The sequence below is a fragment of the Pseudopipra pipra genome, chromosome 3 (genome assembly GCF_036250125.1).
Source record: "Pseudopipra pipra isolate bDixPip1 chromosome 3, bDixPip1.hap1, whole genome shotgun sequence".
NCBI classification, from domain to species: domain Eukaryota; kingdom Metazoa; phylum Chordata; class Aves; order Passeriformes; family Pipridae; genus Pseudopipra; species Pseudopipra pipra.
Window position 1 is genome coordinate 50,593,268 of NC_087551.1, and position 6,780 is coordinate 50,600,047.

The 6,780-nt window shown below is 43.1% G+C and overlaps 1 long non-coding RNA gene across 1 annotated transcript; it reads right to left on the minus strand.

Annotated features, from left to right (window-relative positions):
* Window positions 1–358: 358 nt before the first annotated feature.
* Window positions 359–4,206, minus strand: LOC135412519 (uncharacterized). The gene is made up of 2 exons (XR_010429715.1): window positions 4,076–4,206; window positions 359–832 (listed from the first exon to the last, which is right to left on the minus strand). It is a non-coding gene; the product is annotated as an uncharacterized LOC135412519 (long non-coding RNA).
* Between the last annotated feature and the right edge of the window lie 2,574 nt (window positions 4,207–6,780).

Below are 6,780 nucleotides of genomic sequence, written 5' to 3' on the forward strand. Positions count from 1 at the left end.
AAGTTGCCAAAGTACAATAGCAAACAGCTATGAGTTAAAGGACAAGGGGTCCTTAAATATCACACAGCGTTTTAACTTGCTCCAAAATGCAGGAATGAAACTGAGTTTCATGTCACCACTGAATTGTGACAAGCTACCAACAAAACCTACTTTGGAGAAGCTGGCATGGTTTCCATAGTTGATATCGAAAAGCTACATAGAAGTATCTGTGGCAACAAAGTGAGGGTAACAAGCAAAAGAGATTCTGTTGTCAGGAGCAGGAAAGGGGAATCACATAGCTCACATGTACAGAGTCAGATGATCCAAATAGCTATGGGGGTTTTTTTAAGTCTCATCTTCAAAAAATACCTATCAGAAGAACATGTTAAAGCTGCTTTATTAGGAAGAAGGAGGAAAATTACTTGCTTGCATTGAATGGCTCTCATCCATGTACCATTAATAAGCTGCTAGTATCACTGTAGCTCAAGTATGGGTTATCTTACATTTGAATTTAAAACTAACACTCTTGTCAGTCCTGATATTTAGGTTGCTATAAGTGTAGGGTAGGAGTTGAGGTTTGGAATCTGGATAGGAAAAAAGAAGCAGTATTGACCATTGCAGGAAAACAGTGCAGTCCTGCAACTTATGGCTTAGGAGGCTGGTCATTCACAGCAAGTGGGATGTAATTGATCAGTGCAGAGAAATTCAGTGCATTCCCAGGCAGTTAAAGCTCTCATTCACTTCAAGGACTTGCAGTGGTCAGAGGCTTGGGCATGTTTCATGCGTCAGAGTGAGCCCATGGGCAACAAACACATTGAGAATTTTCATCTCTCTTCATAAGGTGCTGACATACCTGTGGGCATAAAGGACAGAGAGAACCTTTCAAGCCACCAAAAAGTACACAGAAAAGTTCATCCCTTTCTGCTGGATATTTATCTGATTATTTCTACATGTGGTTGTGTGAAATTTCTTGGCAAAGTTTAGCTTTTTGGAAGGATATTGTAGAATAGAGATTGTGCTGTATCAGCATTGTGTAAAGAAATATTAAAAAGAGACATAAATACTAATGGCAGGTGTTGGTAGCATCAGTTTTTAAGGCAATTGCATGCAGTTTCTATAAAGTCCTTTCCTTATGAAAATCAGTGCTAGGAAAATATGATGACCTCTGCACCTACCTTGGAACAAGGAGATCACTGAGTAGGACCTGAGGAAGAGACCTCCTTAGCTGAAAATTATGCACCATGCTGGCAGCTCCCATTGCTCTCCTCTATGTCTTCAGCCTGCTGCTACCCCGGGCACAGGAGCAGTAGTAGAGCAACACTGCCTCTCACCTGAGCACTTCTCCACTTGCAGATACTTTACAGGGTGCTTCCAGAAGCAGAAGGGTAAAATTCTGGCCTCACTGAAGTGATCCCGTAATCCTCCCTTCAGAAAAGTGCTACTTTCTGCCTTGTTAAAAAGAAAACACAAAGTCCTTTTGTGCACCAAGCTGCGCACTCCAGGTGATCCAGGAGCCAGAATATTGACTCCCGTTGATCTTCCCTACCTTGTCACATTTTCCTCCCAAACCTGATAACAAAAGACATCAAGAGCAATTTGACATGTGCCCAGCCAGGGATGATGATGCCTGGCAGTGGAGCTTTCACCCGTGCCTGGGAAACTGGTCAGGTGGTGGCACTTCACCAGACTGTGGGAAGCCCATCCAAAGTAAAGGTGGATTGCCTCCAGGATGTTAGGGAGAGAAGACTTTCCAAATCTTTATCAGGGAATTCTTCACTGCTGTGAAGAAAATATTGAGCCTGTATCTTCAAGAAAATACTGGCAGTCCTGACAGATATTCACTGTCACAATGGATCTGTTACAGCTGTGTAAAAAGAAAAAGGTTCCCATATGCAAAACAGAAACTCACTAGGCCTGCCCACTCTGAGAACACTGTCAGAGATATCAGAAGGTGACCATGGAATGCTAGTTTCTTAATGAATAGTTTCATTTATTACAGTATTTGAAATGTCAGATCCTGAGATAATGACTCAAAGATTGCTCAAGAGGACAGGATGCAACATCTCTGAAAAGCCTCTTTCTGCTCTTTTGCTGGTAAGACAGCTAATAAACATCTTCTGGAGTGGGGCACTGGTGTGCATTGCCAAAATTCAGTTTTTGCATTTGTTCTTCTGAGGCAAAGATGCTGAGTGATGAAAACCAAATTGCCAGCGTGGGCTGAGTAAAACCATTTAATGATCTGCAGCCTGGAATAAAGTTCCCATACCTGTGTTCCTCCTAGCTGCATTTCATTTAGGCATTCCAAATATCCATATTCCAATACTTTGGGGCTCGGTGGTTGGCTGTGGTTAAAACAGAAGTGCTTAGATGCAGAATAAGTTTTTTAACTGGAGAAAATGTAATATAAATCAGCACTTTTTCCTGGGTCATGAAAGAGAGAGGATGACTCAAGCTTGAACTGTTTGCCTTCTGTTAAAATACTGGTAGTTCTGATAGGGGGTTCAGTGGACAGGGCTCAGCAGTGTGCCCAGCAAGTGAGTTCTTGAGGTTGCTTTGGGTTAGACTGCATGTCCTGTTTGGATATGAGACACTGTACCCATAGATTTGTCTCTAGGATCATGAAACCTTTCCATTCAGGTGCTGCATGTCAGCACTTCCCCATGATAGCCCAGTCAAAAATTCCATCTGGCACTGTCACAGTCATCAGCGGGTGCAAACACAATGGAGATGGAGGCTCTATCAGTGTCCTGTTACACTGATCTTCATCCTTGATTCTTGCTGGTATGGGTAAGACCTTGTCCCTCAGACGATAATGCTCCTCAGCCTCCTGAGTGGAATGTAGTCAAACCCACTTGGATTGTTGGACTTTGCCATGGATTGTTCAAAAGTCTTTCACGCCTGCTTGTAACAAAAAGCTACTTAAGACATGTGGCAAGTAAATTGGAGAGGAGCAAAGAATCATGTTTGCAAAGCCTTCTGTTTTAGCTCAGAGATGACAGTGATGCTAACATGACCTGTGAGCTTCCCTGTGTAAATTGTGTAAGTAGATTTCCAGAAGTCTCCCTTCTGGGACATTAGGATCCATCACAAACCATCCAGATGGATGTGTTTGCTACTGGCACTCATCCTTGCAGCTCCTTGCAGCTCTTCTTCAAGGAGAATGAGAGGGAAGTTGAGAGGATGAAGATGGAGAATTACTGGCCTCCTCTTGCCTTGATCCAATGTATTTTCCTCTGCTGAAAATGAAAGTGTCTCTCTTCTGAATGGCTGAAAATTAAAGTCAATGAGACAGTAACTACTGAAAAGAGGACCATCATAAACCTACAGGGTGAAAACTACCCAGAGGAAGGAGGTAATGCTGCCAGAACATCTGTCTGTTTGTGACCATCACTTTCAGTAAGTAACCTCTGGCCTCGCAGCTGAAGGAAGGTGAAGACTCATCCTTATCAGAGCCTGGCACTCATCCTTGCAGCTCCATGCAGTCCCTGGAGTTACAAATCACCAACATTTGTGTCAGCAGGACCAAAGTCAGTCCCATGCTTTCTTATACTAAAATATTGAGAATATTCACAACAAATGTGCTAAGAGAAATCAACATAGGTCAGGTAGATCAGTGGATCTTTCCACAGGAAAAAGGCTTTTCTGTGGGTCCTCTCCAAAAGCCACAGGAAAGATATAGCAGCTGGATTAAATGGTCAGAGAACAAATGAGAACTTTTAGCCTATGAATTTAACAACCCAAACTGATGTGAGGTACGATGAAAGGCATTCCTCAACTTTAACTAGTTCATTATCAGGCTGAAACCCTGTCTATCCATCTGCATAATTCCACTCTGGGTTCCCTGGCACAACACAACAGCAAGGGGAGGACCATGCTGTTGACCAAACAGAGTAAAAACAACAGAGCATTTGACCTACAATATAGAGATGCTGGTTCCTGTAAGCTCTCTCTCTGCTCTGTAAATTGATTTTGAACTCACAAGAGGTTTGATAAGTGACCCAGAAGTGACATGGAAAGTTGAAACATTCAAAAGCAAGAAGAAATTATACACAGTAAGTACCTCTCCCCACCAAGCTTACTTGGCTTTTATCCTTACCCAGTCACTGCTAGAGCTACTCCAAGTGCCACCTCCCTCTCCTTTCAAGAGATTAAACCTTGACTGTGCTCAGGGGAGGTTCAAACCCTAAATAAAGGTGCAAGTCTAAAGGTCAGGCAAGCCAAAGTAATGTTTCAGCTCCAAGTTCATACTGGACTCTACACTCAGGTTGGACTCTGTGTCCAGTAGATACTTATAAAAATCTATCTCAATTAGTCCATCTAACTCCTTTCTCACTTCCCTGTGTACAACACTAGAAGATGTTAGCTCTAGTGTTGCTGCTGTATTTTGCATTTCATTTGCAGACCTTAACCTTGTGTTCATATGCACTCACAGAGAAATGCACCCTCGAGTGAGATAGATCAATCTTGTTATTCCTGTTTTGTATCTGGACTTCAGAGTCAAAGTAGGGTGCCAACCTCATACCCAAGGTCAGTGAGAAGCTTCCCAGGTAAGTGTTAATGCTCCGACCCTTGGCACAGTGTTCTCCAGTTTATCAGAGGTTACTGGAACCATTGAGGAAGGTGGCTACAAGGTTATGATGGGCAAACATGCAATCACATGAAATCTTATTGTGTTCTTAATTCGTGGTCAGCCCTCTCACGGTCATGGGAAACAGGAGGGGAGGCATGCCAATGCAGAAACTGAAGTGTTTGCAATTTTGTGCTGAAGCAAGCTTGTAGCCTTGTGGTTTATTTTCAAGGGTAGGCATTACACTCATTGAGTTGGGCACGAAGTATCTCTAGTTGGAATCCGTCCTGTGGGATTAGAGTCTGGGTTTGGAGCCAACCAGCCTGTTATTTGTGGAGGGTGAGGAGGTGACTGTTTCTGAACTGCCCAATCGATCTTGCCAACACTTCAGTGACCTTTCTTTAAACATGGAGAGCTGGAGTCCAGTGGGAACACCACCATTGCTTTAGAAATGAAAGAAGTAGAGGCAGCTTCTGATTTTGGCAGCAAAACTTGTTTCAGGGATGCAGCAGCCTCGGACTTCACACCAATAACACTGAGCCTGGAATGTGGTTTTCCCTTCTCAGTGAAAACAAGTTTGGGTCATATCAACAAAAATCTAAGGAGATGCATATGTGTGCATATATGTCTTTAATTGCTGGACAGCTATGGCCTAGAATGCCAACGTGTCCAAGCACTTTGCTCCCTTAATCATTTAAAGTGCTATGCATGCTGCTTGGATACCTCCTAACACTGTTTGCTAGATCAGATATCAAACAGGAATGTTAAACTTTGGAAGCTGGACAGTGGTATGCCTTCGTAATTGCCCTTGTCTATGAATAATGGAAGCCCACTGGACAGGACAATGATTTATTAACATTACCTCTCTTGCCTTCCCCCTTCTCCTTGTTCCATCTCAAGCAATTCAGTCAGTAATTTCTTATTGCCATATTTTATTGTGGCATACTTATCCTAGAGGACTAACAAATTTGTGCCCTTGGAAAACTTCTATGCTTATAGTTGATGCCGGCATCCAAAATATTTTTCTGCCATTGTTGTGGGAACATTTTCCTCATTCTCAGAGTCACAATGGTTTGTATTGCTGCTCTGGCTCCTATTCCCTTTAATTCTATCAATAACAAGAAACTACTGAAAGTTAGAAGCAGTCCTGGGGCTGGGATCTGGCCTGTGAGCTCTTCAGTGCTATGAAGGTTAGGACATCTCAGACATGCCAGTAAACCCTGGTGTGACAGAGCAGGGATCGGACTGGAGCCCTCCAAATGCTAACCAAGTTGCAGGAGCTGCTACAATAGAGGGCTGCTTCCTACTCCAGAGACACCACTGCTTGCATTTCATTTCTAGCCAACCTAGGAAATTTACCATATTTAATCTGCTCATTTGCTTTATGTGTGCTGAGTTGTTAAATTAGTATCAGGAAAAAATGTCACCATGCACAATGGTTGAAAGCCAACTTCTAATGCTCAGTGAAGCTTTTCCTTCTGTTGCTCCAGGGACTCTGTTTGCCTGCCAGCACCATGTTTAGCTCAGAAAAACTCAATTAACAAGGGAGACAGACTGATATCAGTCCACAGTCATACACAGCTGATCTCTCTGCTGAGCAGATGGAGGTGTGTGTCCCTCCCAGTGTGGGTGGTGTACTCTTTCCTCACTCATGCTCCATGCCTGCACCTCCTCTCCTCTGGAATCTGCAGCTACATGGGTCCTGTTCTACCTGCCCAACTTATGTCACACACCCCTGACTTAGGCTCCATACCAGAGGCAAATGCTGTCACCTCAAAGCTGTTATCTCAGAATCTGGAAATAGGGCTTCTTGGACATGCCTGCCAGACTGAGTGACAAATCTTCTAAGAATCATGAAAATTGCTGCTCTTTGTAACAGCAAATTTAGCCCCTTCTGTACTGCCAATGGGACTTAAAAGGCCTTATTCACACAACTGCCACTCTTCTCAAGAGTGCAATAAAACCTCCCAGACCAGAATGGAAGCAATTGACATTTGCCAAGTTTATGTGTAAATGATCAGGTTTTTTATGGCAAGCCAAATAAGCCACTGAGCAAACTAGCCAAACAATGTTTTCAGAAATAGCTGACTCCTGATGAAGTAGGTCAAATCTATCTCTTTCTACTTGAAGTTATTGTGAAACACAAGAAAGCACTCAAATAGCTCTTCTTTCACTGCAAACAAGATGTGAAAGACACGGAAGATATACAACCACGGTCATTCTCACTGTTAGCA